Raw genomic sequence first — 16,039 nt, forward strand, 5'->3', positions numbered from 1 at the left:
CAAGAATTATTTAGAAACATATCTAGTTTAGATTCCAGACAGAACTAGTTAAGGTTCTACTTTTCCATTGTAATACACATTTTGTGAGGGATCGATAATTTCATTAAGGAATTTTGTAGCTGAAAAATTGGTAATCGATTGGCTTGGAGATTACCGATCTGTAAATGTACAAGGTGGTTTAAAAATTATCTATACTACAATGCCAAATAACTTGCAGCGGATTTAGATTTATTGGACATATTTCTTTAACTGCAAATGAAGTTAATACTGTTTTGGCGACTATTATTACAAAAGGCGACAAGCGTAGTGTATAGTGAGCAATAGAACAGTATCAAAACGTTTAAGATTTATTTGCCTTCTAGTCAGTCTACTTTTTGAACCGCCTTCTATATCAAGAATAAAGGAAATGAATCAAGCATCTTGAATTTGATTAAATTTTGTAAATCAATATGGATTTTATGGCACGGTCGCAATCTACCTTGTAAAAATCAACCGTGGCTTCGCTACGGTCTAAGGCCGTAGCAAAACCACCCATTTTATACCATACTTATTCTACTTAATTCGATTGGTTTAGGTTTTCTCATCCCATAAATATTAGATTGCATAGCTATGTAAGTCATTCCAAGAAATCCAATTTCATTACTGTGTAATTACATACCAGAAACTATTTTTCTGTCCTCCAACTCTTATTCCCCGCCCATATTAAGTAGCATATACATATGTATGTGCTACTTAATATGGATGGGGAAATGTGTATGATTTTATTGATATATGAATAAAATCATACATCTTTTGGTTTGAATGATATCCTTCAACTACATATGCGATTGTATTTAATTCAAATTTCTGTGGTACAGATTGGTTCCTTCAATGTCTAAGAAATTGTTGCAATTTGAAATATAAGCACCTCGGCGGCAGGCGGAGGCGGCGTGTAAATTGATATCGGCGTGTGGTCGCGCCCTCTGTCAGTCTAGTCATCAGCGGCAGATGTGAAGCCCTCAAAAGCTGCAGATCTTTATGTGTACTTATTAACTTGTGTTTTTGAAGACGTGCAGATCTGCTGCTCTAAAAAAGGTCACATTTCAAAGATTTGTGGATGTGCAGCATTTTGTGCCTGAAGGCTGCAGATCTGCAGGTCTAGTTTCCGTTTCTCCGAAATCATAATTTTACGAGCAACTCGAAAAGTGTATCTGACGAGAAAAAGTACTAAAAATTAATTCATGATATTTACTAACTAGTATTTAGTAAAAATTAATTATATGCTCAATTAAAGTTATCAGTAATTTAGTTCAGTTTAGCCTGCCACACTAGTTTTTGGCATGCTAAAAATTATTTTTATCGCTTTTTTTCGTAACCAAAATCCAACAACTTTTCTGCTTAAAGGATTTTGATATTTTCTGTATGTATCTAAATATCTGTCATTTAAGTACACGGTGGCTAAAATGTCACGTTACAATGGACAATTATTCAATAGTATAAAATTTTAAAACATTTAAAATGCTCCAATCTGTAAAATGTTTTAAAACATTTTGAGAAATAATAAGAAATTCACGCAAATTAAATTGGAAGATGTCAAAAAGTATAGGTAAACATAACACGGGGTCACCTCACACTTCAGATAGTATTTAACAACAAAAATTCATTCCACATTCGCAGAACAAAGTATTGAATACTTACAATTAGTATTCAACTACATAAATTTACCTCTAATCTTCGGCACCCCTGTCATTTTTAATTAAAATGCCAAGCATTGTACGATTTATTTTCCAGTGGAAAATTTCCATGTATTCAAAAATGAAGAAATTGTCACATCGGTTAACCAATCAATTTCCAGGTAAGCTATTGTGTGTTTGACCCAACTTAATCATCGAGCATGAAACCGACAAACGAACCCCAGGAGGAAACCCGAACAGCACTGTCGTGTAAACAATTAGTTGATAAGTTATAGATAAGGTATACCTGTCCAAGATAAGCCGTTATCACGATAAATTTCTCATCAATGGTAATAAACAGCCATTAATAAGTCCATTATATATTCATTGATGTCCTAAAATTCGCTGCGTCTACTTCCCAAATAATCACAAAATTTAGTAAATCCCATGCTTGTGGCAGTTTTTTTTAAAATCGCCTAAGCGCTACTTTCACAATATTAAATTTTTACTTGTATGTAGTTTATGCATTGGCGAGAGATAGTTTCACTTCATTTTTAGAAGGTTAACTAAAACAAGGGAAAGGTCAGCAAATCGGCAGACTACTTTTTTAATCATTGACTAATTTCACATTACGAAATTAATTAACATTTAATAAAATTATTGTAGGAAATCGACAATATAATTATTTTAAACATTTATTAATTTGTGTTTATATTAATTTAAATATCTTAATAGAAAATGCAGAAACATAATTTTTGATCACTATTTTTTACAGTTTGGAAGAAAAAATGGATGAAAAATAGGATCCAGAAGTTCTCGAAATGTCGTCCAGCCTTTACGAGAACTGGACGGTAGCTACTATAGAACGTGATCTACAACCGGAAGTTAGCACCACGCTACCGGACTTTGATCCCCCAATTCGAACCAGAATATCGACACCATTCAGATGTGTTGCATGTATAGGGAAAACTTGCGTTATTTTCTTCCTCCTAGGCCTGATAGTTGGAATATTCGCCCTGCCAATTTCGATGATTGTCGTCGGCTGGAAACACGTCGATGAGTGTCCAGCCGAAGAATTGCCGATTATTTTGATGGTCGGTGGACTTATATTTCTCATCCAAATAATTGTAATCCCCTGTTTTAAAAAAGACGGGGGAAAATATATCACTGGGTTTGTGGCACTGGTAGAACTTGGTTGGTTACTTGCCGCCGCGGTATTGCTTTATAGAACTGATTTTGTCACAGATGATTTACAAAATCCTAATTATTGTCGACCTGTCGTTTATTATTTTACCTGGTGGATGGTCAGTATAATAATTGGGTGCAGTGGGGTAACTATAATGATGGTATTATGTGTGACATACCGTGAAAAATGCAAAAGATTTTGTGAATAAATGTATGTATTTATGTTGGTATGAAGGAGTGTCATATTTCCATTTGGGGAGATTTTGTTTAACTTATTTTCTAAAAACTTAATCGGATCAATTTGCTGGGGCATGTTTGCATAAAAAATTTAAATATGTAACTAGGCATCTTAATCAAAAAGTGGAATATCAAGTATTAAAGATAACCGGTAATAAATAGTTTTGTTGGAAATGAATGACGTTGTTGTTGTCTCGAAAAATGACCTTTGTACACACGTGCGCTACTAAAAACAATCTCACAATGACATACATGGACACCTTCAATTCAGCGATCACGATAAGCCAGCTTCTGTTTCAATTACACAGAATTCAACCTATTTCCTATTGGACTTCAGTCCACAAAGCGTCGTCCATCATAATATGTTTATTATCTTGTCATTTCTGATGACACGAAAAAACATACGTCACAATTCGGTCAAAGATAAGGCAGGTGTGCACATACACTCTAAGACATTTATGGTTATTTAGAGTATCACTGGATATTGACTATATAAGAGAAAGACTGCGTAGAATGAAGCCAATATGCTGTGTTATGTGCACAGGAGAGGTAGATGTTAACAGTAGAAGCTCTTTATTGTTAATCATGGCAATTACATATGAGCATGGGTCTTAAGTAGCATATACATACATACCTAACTATACACATACCTAACACACCCCACGAAGACAAAGAGATTTTCCCCTGAAAATCAAACATAACTAACCTAGTAACTTAACTTAACCACTCAACTAACGACGAACAACGAGCCTGAAGACTCGGAACAAAGAAGGAGGCGGATATAACTACGTAGTTGAGGCAGCCATTGCTGCGAGCATACCGAACAAAATTTGGACAATTTTACACACCCAATTGGTAATTATTTACATAAATTTTGATAAAATTTTGATAAAATTGTGTGGTGATATATACAAGTATTGAAATCTACAGGTTTTAAGAGAACGGAAACAGCATCAACAGCATTTAGAAACAACAAGGAGCATATGTACATACGTAACATGGTAAGTGAATAATATTGAGTTTTTTGTTTGGTTTTTTGACAATTTTGTAAATGTTTTTTGGTTTTTGAAAAAGCGATATTTACAATTATGTATACTACAACTATCATTACGTAGATAAAGCTAATAAATCTGATGAAATGGTGGCACGACGGTGCAGCCAAAGTGACCTAAGGGTACCCTCTGGGGGGAAGTCCTTAAGGGAGGGGGGAAGGGGGATTTAAGTACCCCCGCCAGAGGTCAAAGGTCACCGGGGGTGTGGTCAGTGGGTGGAGGGGGGTCCTCGGGAACTTTAAAAATTTCAGAAAACATGGGAAATTGTGAGTGACGTCATCCACCGACTGCCATACTCCCGTAACTAAAATAAATGAAATACATATTAGTGGTGTTATTAATAAAATCAAAATAAGTAGTGGCATCATTGATGATTAGTGGTTAGTAATAATAATGTGAAATGAATGGTTTTTTATAACGAATGTAGATACAAGAACTTATGCATAATTTCCAAAGGCGTCGAAGTGGTGGTGTCCAGAGGTCGGCGGAGGGGGTGCAGTTGGGAAGGTGGTCATCCGATGAGCATTTGGAATTGAAGGGGGTGGGGATGCAGGGCGTTTCGAGTAGATGAGTCGAGGATTTGGTTTAGGGTAAATCGGGTCCGGGTCAGAGTCCTTGGAGTCCTTGGGGTTTCGTAATGGCTTAGCGAGTTGGGTTAGGCGGCGGAGAATGGTCAAGGCAATTAGAATCAAAAGAAGGAGGAGAAGAACGGTGAGGGCATCTGAGGTGACTGAAATAGTATCGAGAATAGGGTTGGCTCGTACACCAGGGAAAATTGGAACTGGAATACAAAATAATTTGTAGGAAATCCAAATTACGAGAATTATGACAAGAAATAAAATAATTGAAGAAGTGTAAGAAACGTATGCGGCTGCATGGATTTCCATTGGGATGTGGTGTGAGGCCGGAAGTGGAGGTTCGCTGTAGTTGGTATGAGGGATGGACTCATGCCATTCTTGATTGATAATTTCATCCAAGGTCGAGAAATGAGTCGCATTGGTGATGATTTGAGTTTTGAGCTTGGTGAAGGGGGCGGGGATTAAATGGTGGTAGGTGTGGTCCACATTGGAGATTAGGCAAGGAAAGTCGGGGGTCACCAGAAGAGAGTCCACATACAGGCGACTGGAACAAGACAATTGGACAGCCAGTAGTCCGATTTTCGGTGGGGAAATGATGCGGGAGGCACTTTCAGAGGAGGGAAAGAGTTCTATCGTGGAATTGGGGGCAATAATTCCAAACCGAGCAGGTCCTAATTGAAGAATCAATGGATGGTAGAGTTTGGTGCAAGAAAGATGGCAATTTCGATTAATTTCAGCGACGGAGGAACTCGTGAGTACAGATCGAATACAGTTATTTTCGGGGATGATAGGAGCATCGTAACGCGGAAGCCGGCAGAGAACATGGGTTGAGGGGTCACAGTTGGGGAGCAGGGCACTCGTAATGGGAATGAGACGTTCGTTGGAAGACGCGACGTAATTAATATCGATTTTGACTTGACAGACATCATCGTTAAAGAGGAAGGGAAGGGGTTGTAGACGGTGCATAATATATTTTCTTGATAAGGTCACAACTGGAATACGCACAGTTGCGATAACTTTAGCTTTGCTAAATAAACACGTCGCTAACGGGTAGCGGTAAACTTCCTCCAACCCTCTGGAGGGAAAGGCGAGCTCGCGATTGTGTTGCAATAATTTTTTCTGTAAGACCCGTACATCGCGTCGCAACATTTTTAGGGGAACGAGAAACCGGGGGAGTCGTGACTGCCTGCAGTCGTTGACGGTTGCGATCCAATTTTGATTGAGAACGGTCTGGAACTGAGCGACGGCCAGGGCATAAAGGGCATTGTGGTCATCCTGGGCTTTTGATTCAATGATTTCTTCTTCTCTTGCTACTGTACGGAATTCGTTTTGCACCGTCCGGTCTGTTTCGGAGAGGGCTTTCTCGAGTGCCTGCAGGTCTCTATTAAAAATTTGGGTGGATTGAACTGCAAAGGAATGTTCGGCTGTCAATGCGGCTTGAAGTTGTTGGGAAAAGGTGTCAAGGTGCTACTCATTGAGTTGAAGTTGGTTCACAGATTTCTGCTGTGCAACACCACAGCACCAATTATAAAAATCGCCAATCACTTCGATCGAACGCCGGCGGCGGGTAGAATTGGGGGATGGAAAAATAGGAAGTAAGCGGAGAGCAAGGGAGTGCGTAGAATTCAGGATTTGCCCAATACCAGTGTCATTCAGTGGGGTTAAAAGTCGAGTCCATTGGTCCAGGTCCGGCAGCTCCATTTCGTAGATCAGGGGAACAGTAGATTCGTAGGCGATAACGTTGACCGTGTCAACCAAAATCCCAGTGGAAAGTTGCGCAATTGGCGACGAAGATGGTTCTTCACAGGTGATAAAGTTGGCACCATAAACAAGTGCAACAAACACAAAGCACGTGGGATTCATTGTCCCACTTTGAAGGTAACTTTTTTACGTGAACGGAGATTATAATCGTGTGCAGGTGTTTGTAATGGTAGTTGTGGCGAAGCAAGTGAAAGAACCGGTGGCGAAGATTGCGACAACGTAGATTCGTAGAAACTGGGTTGTGGTGAAAGTTGAGGTAAATCAGGGTCAAACGCAGTAGTTAATGGAGCTGGCTCGGAAACAGGAGTGTAAGTGGCAATGGTAATGAGTGGAGCTGACGGCGACTCAATAGTGGGAGGGGAAGAATCTGGTGACGGCACATTAGGGACCGGAGGAAAAAGGTCCCCATCAGCAGAGTCGGGTAGTTTAGCACTTTGTGGGGGGTCTAAGCTCTCAGCGTGGGAAACGTCCAAGAGTTCTGGAGAAATTGTGCTGACAGTAGTGTCATCGGATCTTGGGTGGTAAAGCTTGAGCTTGTCTACATGGGTGGTTTCAGAGATAATTCTGCCATTGGACATTCTGGCAGTAATAACATAATTAACATCAGATAGTTTGCGACTGATGATGTAAGGCCCAAACCAGTACTGCATTAATTTGGACGCTAAGCCTTTTTTCTGTATATATTTGCGATGTAAGACTTGGCTACCTATCGGAAATTCCACATGTTGGCGTTTTTGATCGTAATAGAATTTTGCAACACTTTGAGAGTGTCGAATTCGGTCCCACGCTAATGTTCTTGCGGAGCGGACGTGAGAAAGGAATTTTTGCAAAGTTACATATTCTTCAGCGATAAATGCAGCTTCGGTGGGCAGGACCACCTCACGGCCATACAGAAGTTCGAATGGGCTAAAACCCGTGGTGGAATGCTTGGTAGAGTTAATGGCAAAGGTGATATGTGGGAGCCAAAAATCCCAATCAGAATGCGATTTTAGTGAATCTTGCAGATAAATCTGAATGCAATCATTTAAAACGGCGTGGCTACGCTCTACTTGTCCTTGGCTTTGAGGATGATAAGCGGTGGATAATGAATGTTTCATGCCAAGGGCAGCAGCAAGTTTAGAGAATAAGTCAGAGGTGAAGATTGTACCTTTGTCAGATTGGAGGATGGCAGGTACACCATGTCGACAGATTATTTTCTTCACAAGAAATTTGATGATATCCTCAGTTTGAGCGGATTTAACAGCTTCTGTTTCAAGCCACTTGGTCAGGTAACATGACGCTGTAATAATATATTTCTTGTTGGACTTGCTGCTCGGGAAAAGGCCTGCAACATCTATCTGAACACGCTGAAATGCATTCTTAGGGACTTTAATACACTGGAAAAGTCCGCTAGGTCTTGTTCGAGGTGATTTACGGAATTGGCACTGAGTGCAAGTTGCTACATAACGCATAATCTTGCGACGCATCCCAGGGAACCAATACCGTTGTTTTACGCGATCATAAGTCTTGGTGAAGCCCATATGGCCTGAAAAAGGGCTATCGTGACATTCCTCTAGGATGGAAGGAACTAGACTGGAGGGAATTACCAGAGTAAGACGATTGTATTGATTGTTGCGGTTGAAAAGTACATCATCTTTCAAAGTAAAATGTTCATTAATCTTGGCATTGTGACCTAGTTGGAGCTGGCTAATAATTTGATGAAGTTCAGGGTCGTCACCTTGGCTTGAAAGTAGATTCAGCGAGCCTATGGTTAATAGTGGAAGCTCGTCAAGTTCATCACGGCTGGGGTCAAAATGTTCGGTTGGATAACGACTGAGAAAATCGGCACATTCATGCTTCTTACCACTGACGTGGCGAATTTCCTTAATTGTATAGTCCATGAGACACACCACCATGCTCGATAATCGTGAATTAAGTTCCTTTTTGGATCCTTGGAGTAGCCAACAAATTCCATGACAATCAGTAGCAATGGAAATTGGGACACCATAAATGAGGGGGCGAAGACGCTTAAGTGCCCAACAAATAGCGGTTAACTCGAGCATGATTGAAGGATACCGTTTCTCTGCAGCGGAGAGAGTGCGTGAGATGAACGCGACAGGATGCTTCTCACCATCAAAAAATTGGAAAAGTCCGGCTCCAAGGCCAAAGGTACTTGCATCGGTTTCGAGCAGCGTTGGAAGGGTGGGGTCAAACAATCTCAGGACGGGGCGTGACAAGAGGCGTTCCTTGACGGTGTCAAACGCCAACTGATGTTCCTTTTTCCAATGAATCTTGCCTCGAATGGAAGATAAACATTGCAACGGATGGACGATACGTGAGAAATTTGGTATATATTTGCGAAAATAGCTGAAAAATGCGACCATTTTCTTGACTTTGTGACCAGTGGTGGGTGGTTGTAATTTTGCTACGCCAGCTAACTTCTTTTCATCCGGTTTGGTACCAAATTCATTCAGAGAAAAACCAAGCAAAACGATTTCACGCTGGAGAAAGTCGCACTTAAAAGGCTTGAGAGAAAGTCCTTCCGCGGATATACGCTCAAAAATGAGTCGCAACTTGGCTAATGCTTCTTCTTCGCTTTCTCCACCGGAGACTATATCGTCAAAAAAATTCTGACAAATTTTCTTTTCACCCTTAAGGCCTTTAAGGACAATGTCGAGCAGCTCAGCAAACCTTGCGGGGCCATTTGAGACTCCAAATGGAAGAACTGTGGGGGCGAAAGTACCTTCCCGAGTTACAAATGTGGCTTTCTCTTGAGCCTCTCGAGTCATAGGTACTTGGTAGTAACCCGAACAAAAATCCAAACTGGTGAAGTATTTATTGCCTCGCAGGGACTGAAAAATGTCGTCAATACGTGTCTGAGGCCACTGTACCTTCTTGGTTATCCGGTTCAGAGAGCGGTAGTCGACCGTAAATCTTTGAGAGGTCAGGTTACCGTCATCATCCTTCTTAGGAACAAAAAAGCATGGAGAGGACCATGAACCACGGATGGGGCGAACTAGGCCCTGAGCCAAAAGCTTGTCAACATGAGTCTTTATGTCATTATGAATTTTCTCCGGGTGGTTATATTGCTGCATCCGAATAGGTGGATTGTCACCAGTGTCAATATCAAAGTGGATACGGTCAGTGCGACCAAGTTTGGTTGGGTCCCAGGAGAAAATATGCTTAAACTCCATTATCAGGTCAAGAAGCTTAGTCCGTGTTTGTGGCGAAATGTCAGGACTAATTTTGAGCTTGCTTAAATCAATATTGGCAAAATCTTGAGACGAAAATGCTGAGACAGGCATTGGTGGTGAAAGTGCAGGGTCCTCTGCTGCTGGTGGTGATGGTGGTGAAAGTACAGGGTCCTCTGCTGCGGCTGGTGGAGGTAAAATTTCAGGTGCCTCTGAGTCTGCTGGTGGTGATGGTGAAAGTGGAAGACGAGGAGATACGCCATTTAATTGATCTGAAGTGGTCCCCGGATAATTGGCATCGATAAAATTGAGTGGAACACCGGAGTTTAATGATTGTAAAATTTCCTTGTTTTCGCAGGAATGAAATAAACGTTGTGGATGGCTGGTGTAAGGGATTGTACCAAGGATGGGAGACATTAAACATCGGAGGGACTCATTGCTGGACAAAAGGAAATGCTCCTGAAAATCGTGTCCAAGTAAAAGCGGACAAGGGCTGGATGGCACGACGAAAAACGGGTAAGAAATGTTATGAGAACCAATAGTTATTGGTAAAATTACAAGGCCAGAATCCATAATCGTGTGGTTGCCAAAGTCGGAGAGGCGATAAGGCATATTTGGGTTGATGCGGGGAAGGCCAACGGCCAGGTGAGCTGAAATAATTGAGGCTTTGGCACCATTATCTACGGTGGCGGTGACGCATTGATCATTAATAATGGTGTCAATCGTGACAGGACCATGATTGTTGGAAAAATCTTGCAAATTAATCCGTAATTCAATAGTATTTTGTTGGAAGGTGACATGGCGTTGGACTGGATTAAAGACTTGTGGCGGGCGTAAAATTGATTTTGGCTGCGGTGCCGGGGGACAGATCAATCTGCCCAGGGATCCCCGTTTCCCGAAGGGGAAGGTGATCTGGGCGGGGATCGCGCAGCGCGGTCATCACGACGGCGGGTATTACTTCCGCGAGAGTCGGAGTTGCGACGAGAATCCTGCGGCGAAAAGTCGTGGCGACGACGTAGATCCCGGGGAGACTCATCTCGTCGGCGGTATTCACGCGGTGACTCATCTCGTCGGCGGTAATCGCGGGGAGACTCATCCCGTCGGCGGTAATCGCGGGGAAAGTTGTCGCTCCTACGAACCATGTGAAAATCGCGAGGAGGTGCATCGCGACGGTCGCCAAAGGATCTCCCCCGTGGGTTGCCTCTGCCGCGACCGCGTCCGCGTGTGTGCACTTCAACCCCTTCATCGCGCATCTTCTTGTAGCAGTTGGTAATGACATGTCCGCCTTGGCCGCAGTAGGAGCACTCTTGTGAGCGGCGTCCATTCCCCCGAGCAGATTGTCCTGCTTGGTCATGGCTATGTGGTCGAGCAGGCTGGTCGGGAGATATGTTAAGTTGCATTATGGCGGCCTGCAACTCATTAACGTGCTTGACAAGGCCTTGTATGTCAGTAAAATTGGTCTGCAATTTGATTCCTAGGGCATTGTCTGTACAATTAGCCGGGGCAGATGGCGGCCCGGGTGGAGCTGCTGGTGGCTGTTGGAGACCTGCAAACGCGTCAAGGCCGACGGCGGCGACAGGTGCAGGTGCGGGTAGAGTGAAATTTGTTTGCGGGGGCGGTGGTTGGGCGGTCAATGTTTTCTGAAGACCTCTGTCCTCATAATGCTTCACCAGCGACACCAAGTCGCTATAGTTAAGTGGAGGGCCCTTGCACTCCAGAAACTGACGGAGTGCGGGGTCGAGGTTATCCATAAGGAGACGAATGACATCCGGCTCCGCGTGCCGGGAATATTCTTCCGACATTGCCGCACGGAGTCGTTGTAGATAAACCGAGGCTTTCTCCAGGTCTGGTTTCGGTCGTTTCAGTATATCGAGTATGGACGTTGGATCGTCAACTTCCATTGGGCATTTGGTCAGGAAATTTTTTATGAAAGTGGCCCAGTCGATGTTGGGGTCATCTTGCTCAGCAAAGTTGATCATGAAGTAATGCTGAGCGATAGCATTCGAAAACGCCAAAGGGAGGGTTAATTTGGCCTGAGGAACGGTCAAACGTTTGGCCTCCGTCCACCGCTGGAAACGTTGGATAAAGAGTCGCAGTCCGAGTTTGGACAATTGATGACCATATTTTGGCATTTCAAGGTTTCACCAGCGGGGCTTGCGGTGGGTGTGGTGGGATAGGAATGCCCGTGGAAAAGAAATTGGCCATGTTTGCGTTTGGGGGAGGACACGGTGGAGGTGGAGGTGGAGGCGGCGTAGATGGTCGAGTTGGAATGGAAAGGTGAGCCGGCGAAGGTGGTGTAGAAGGTCGTACTGGTGGGGGAGGAGCAGACGGAAATTGAAAAGCTGCGGCTGGATTCAATGCACGAGGGCCAAAGAAAAAGTTGTGGGTGGGGGCCGGTCGCGCGGCCGGTGGGCTCAAATTGCGAGTATGATCAACACGCGTCCGGTCAGGCGATGGCACGAACTTCTGGTTCGGATCGTTGTGTGCGAAAGAAAGTGGAGAAGGTTGACGTACCTGATTGTCAATTCTATTTTCAGGGAGAATGCTGAACGTGGAATGATGGCCTGCGAAAGTGGGGTCCGGAGGAGAAGGAAGATCGGACAGCGGAAGTGGGTCACTATTGGTATTGCCCAATTCGTCAGTAATTATGCCACACTGGGAACTATCGGTAGGATTAATTTCGATGTCTTCTCTTTCAGACTCAACCTCATAGGGATCACGAAAACGCTGGAAACGACGCCGAGGAACGAAAACAGTAGAACGATTGCGTTCGGCACGCGGTGGGGGTGGTGGGGGTTCACGAAGGCCGAAAAAGTTCCACAGGGGCATGATAATGTGCAGTAATTAAGGGCATTGTGTCACATAACTATGTAAAAATAATTTGATGTAGTGTAAAGTAGTAAAGTGTGAGCTTTTTGTTCACAAGATCCACCAATGTTATGTGCACAGGAGAGGTAGATGTTAACAGTAGAAGCTCTTTATTGTTAATCATGGCAATTACATATGAGCATGGGTCTTAAGTAGCATATACATACATACCTAACTATACACATACCTAACAGCTGGCCTCATCCTATCACTAACTACACGAGGTACAGCTCATACACTCGGTTCCGTCTACATTTATACGGTTATCAGTAAGTAGTGGCAATATGCATGTATCTCAATGGTGAAAGCTCATTAATCCAATTCATTTTATGACTTTTCAACATTAACTCATCCAAGTTAAATACCCGGTATAGCTTAATGCCTCACTTGTTTTAGTCGTCCGAGAAAAAATTCCTAAGTTAAGCAATTTTGAACTTAACGTACGAATGAGATTAGGTCCTTCTCACTTTCCAGGTTCGTTTCCAGATTATTTTCATATGTGGCAATTTATATTAGTAACAGGGTGCCAGGCGAAGAAAATTTGCGAGATGGTAAATTTTTAGGAATACAGGTTGATCCCATACAGCTCTGACACTGGAGCACTTTGAGACGAAAAATTGTCGTCAAGCAAAAAAATTTCAGCATTGTAAACCTCTCGTCCTCTTATTTATGAATTTGTAGTGCAATGCTTTTAGCACTTCCAGACAATGATTTGCCTTTAATATGCTTCAATTTGGCAAATACTATATGTGCACAACTCTTTTGGTCTTCGCAAAAATATTGACCAAAGCTTAACAGGTTGATTTCTTTACTATTTCTACGATCTTAGGATTTCCCTCTGCGTAAAACACGAAAATGACTTTTGTTTTCCTCCTACCATATTGTGATGGCTTCAAGACTAATACCAAATCATAATTTTGGAGCTGCAGTCCTCGGACTTAATTTGTATAAATTCAGGAGGTTGCGAAAACCTAAAAAAAATTCTAAATATTTCGGGCGTGTAAGCGTGCATGTGAACCAATGAGATGAACACTCAGAAATCTAAGGTTTTTAATATATAGTGAAAATCATACTGCCACATGTAAAACCCATGCCCCCAGTTGTTCGATTTATAGTACAACGCTTTTCTTACTGTAAAAACTCGTGGAGTTTTTTACGTGCTAACTCGACAAAAAGTGAAATTGGGAGAAAAGGTCGAGGTTAGGGTTTGACCATTTTTTCTGGCACCCTAAGACTTGGCCATCAAGTCGAATGCTCCACTATCTCATAAAGAACCATTACCAGGGTTTCGTTTTTCCCGTCCAAAACTATTTTTCCCAGGACAGGTGGGAAAAAGTGGGAAAAAGTGGTTTTTACCGTCCAAAACGGGAAAAATCAGCTTTCCATGCATTTAATTATGAAAACATTTAACTTCTTTAATAATCAGTATTTTCGGAATATTTTTGCATATTCGTAATCTCCATGAAATTGCGAAAATTTTGATATACGACATGGCCACTTTTGAACAGTTTTGATTGTTTTGCTGATTTTCTCATAAAAATACATGTGAATTTTCAAAATTATCCGAATTGAACCGTATTACCCACTTTGTTTCTAAGAATTTAATGGAGAAAACGACTATGAATTTGGATTTTGAAAATATTAAGTTTTAAAGAAATTGTTTCGAATCACCCCAAAACACAGCGTCTTCCCAGTTTTTCCCATTTATCCCATTTCCCATCTATTTTGGGTGGATGGTAAAGATGGGAAAAGGGCACTTTTTCCCACCGCCCTGGTAAATTTGGTTTTTACCAATCGTAACCCTGACTATTACCATCACCTCTTTGCAAATTTTCACGAAGATCTGTTGCGAGTTAATACATATATACAAAGAACTGTACACTAGAAAAAGTGAATCTTTTATGAAAATCCATTTTTGCTTACGATATCTGACTTTGGTGCATGATTGTGATGGGATCAGATATACGAATTTCATGATTTTTAGCATACGATGTACATGATATAGGGTAAATGAACAGACAAAATCTTGGCTTTGTAACTTGTTTTTGAAGGGTTGATTGCCACTACTTATTGATAATCCCTCGTACACGCGTCCACCTACATGGTCTCAACTTTTCTGAAATTTTCATATCTTTGCATATATGTATAGTCAGAAAATTTCAAAAATATGCACAAAATAAAAAAATTATTTTGATATTGGATATCGTAAAACATGTCTCTTGGATCAAGAAAATCCAAGCATTATCAAAATCGGATAAAAATTATATTTTTGGCGGCGGTTTGACCGTTGTGTTAATACTTTTGAGTGGGTGTGGCGGGCGAAAATGTGGATATGGACTAAAATCCTCCTTCACTTTTGCTTTACTCATCCAGTTCTGCAATATTTGGAAAGGGCATTCAAATCCGTTAGTTTATTATTCGCGGCCTTTCCTCCTAAGCTACTGACCGTACTCGCAACACTCACAATGGTCTACTAATAAAGCACACCCACGTTCCATACAACATACTGTACAACACCCTTAAAATTCTATACTATGCAATCTCCTAGATGATGCTAATATTTATATGCCAGCCAACGTTAATAAGTTCTTATCCACTAAACTATCTTGCGCAAATGTCATTATACGTATAACATGCTACATAATACTCACTACATTTGACAACTACTCAATAATCAGTATTTAAAAATTAATAATGTGACCATTTCGTAACGACGCGATTATTTAGAGTGTGTTCATTCATGCGTCACCCCTCAAAGTGGAATAACATTACAGCGCTTTTGCAACAGCACACAATGTAATCTACAATCCACGCGTCAAAAATTTCGTAATCTAACCAACTCTGCTCGGATGAGCAAATATAAAAGGGAAACAAACTTCCATTCTTTGCAATCCATAGCCTCACACTCTTTGTTTTACCCGATTATTACCCACTACCTCATCCCCACAATACAAATAGATACATAAAGATCACTTGCATAAAGGTCATGAGTTAACATTGAGAGCTAATCAAATCCGCGAGCCTTTATTACTTCTTTAGGCCGAAAAAGGTTCTTCATTAATATTTCCCACGTATCATTTTTGGCCTTTTATGAGTGACCGAGGTTGGTCGATTTGATTGCCTCCTCAATCAATTGATAGGAGCCAAAATAAATAAATAGATTCAGGTAATCCCTTCATCAGTCACGTTTTCCCTGGCGCACGAATTATTTAATTATGAATTTCCTCCTTAACCCTATTCCCTTTATAAACTTGATACTCGCCATCGTCCCATCTTTTGGACAACGTCTCACCGCCGTGTGTACGGCCGGTCGTCAGAATTCCAATTCCCCCACTAAATTAAAATCTGCCGTACCTCCCTCTTGTATAAATGTCCAAACTTAATAAATATGTCCCATAGATATTGGGAATTTCCTGGGAAACGTAACAATTCTCAGAAGATTTATTTAAATAAACTCACAATGCGAGTGCATGAAATATTATGGTCGATTCATTAAAATAGACCCTTTTTTTGAACGATTTTTTCAATTCATTGAC

General features: G+C 41.6%; 2 long non-coding RNA genes across 2 annotated transcripts; both read left to right on the plus strand.

Moving 5' to 3' along the window:
* The first annotated feature begins 2,044 nt into the window (after positions 1 to 2,044).
* Positions 2,045 to 3,071, plus strand: LOC110850066. The gene is made up of 2 exons (XR_002547919.2): positions 2,045 to 2,234; positions 2,428 to 3,071. It is a non-coding gene; the product is annotated as an uncharacterized LOC110850066 (long non-coding RNA).
* A 674-nt stretch (positions 3,072 to 3,745) lies between these two features.
* On the plus strand, positions 3,746 to 12,561 carry LOC118435766. Its single transcript, XR_004834995.1, has 5 exons — positions 3,746 to 3,929; positions 4,005 to 4,075; positions 9,994 to 10,151; positions 12,173 to 12,258; positions 12,335 to 12,561. It is a non-coding gene; the product is annotated as an uncharacterized LOC118435766 (long non-coding RNA).
* The last annotated feature ends 3,478 nt before the right edge of the window (positions 12,562 to 16,039 follow it).

This window comes from Folsomia candida, unplaced genomic scaffold (assembly GCF_002217175.1).
Source record: "Folsomia candida strain VU population unplaced genomic scaffold, ASM221717v1 Fcan01_Sc005, whole genome shotgun sequence".
NCBI classification, from domain to species: domain Eukaryota; kingdom Metazoa; phylum Arthropoda; class Collembola; order Entomobryomorpha; family Isotomidae; genus Folsomia; species Folsomia candida.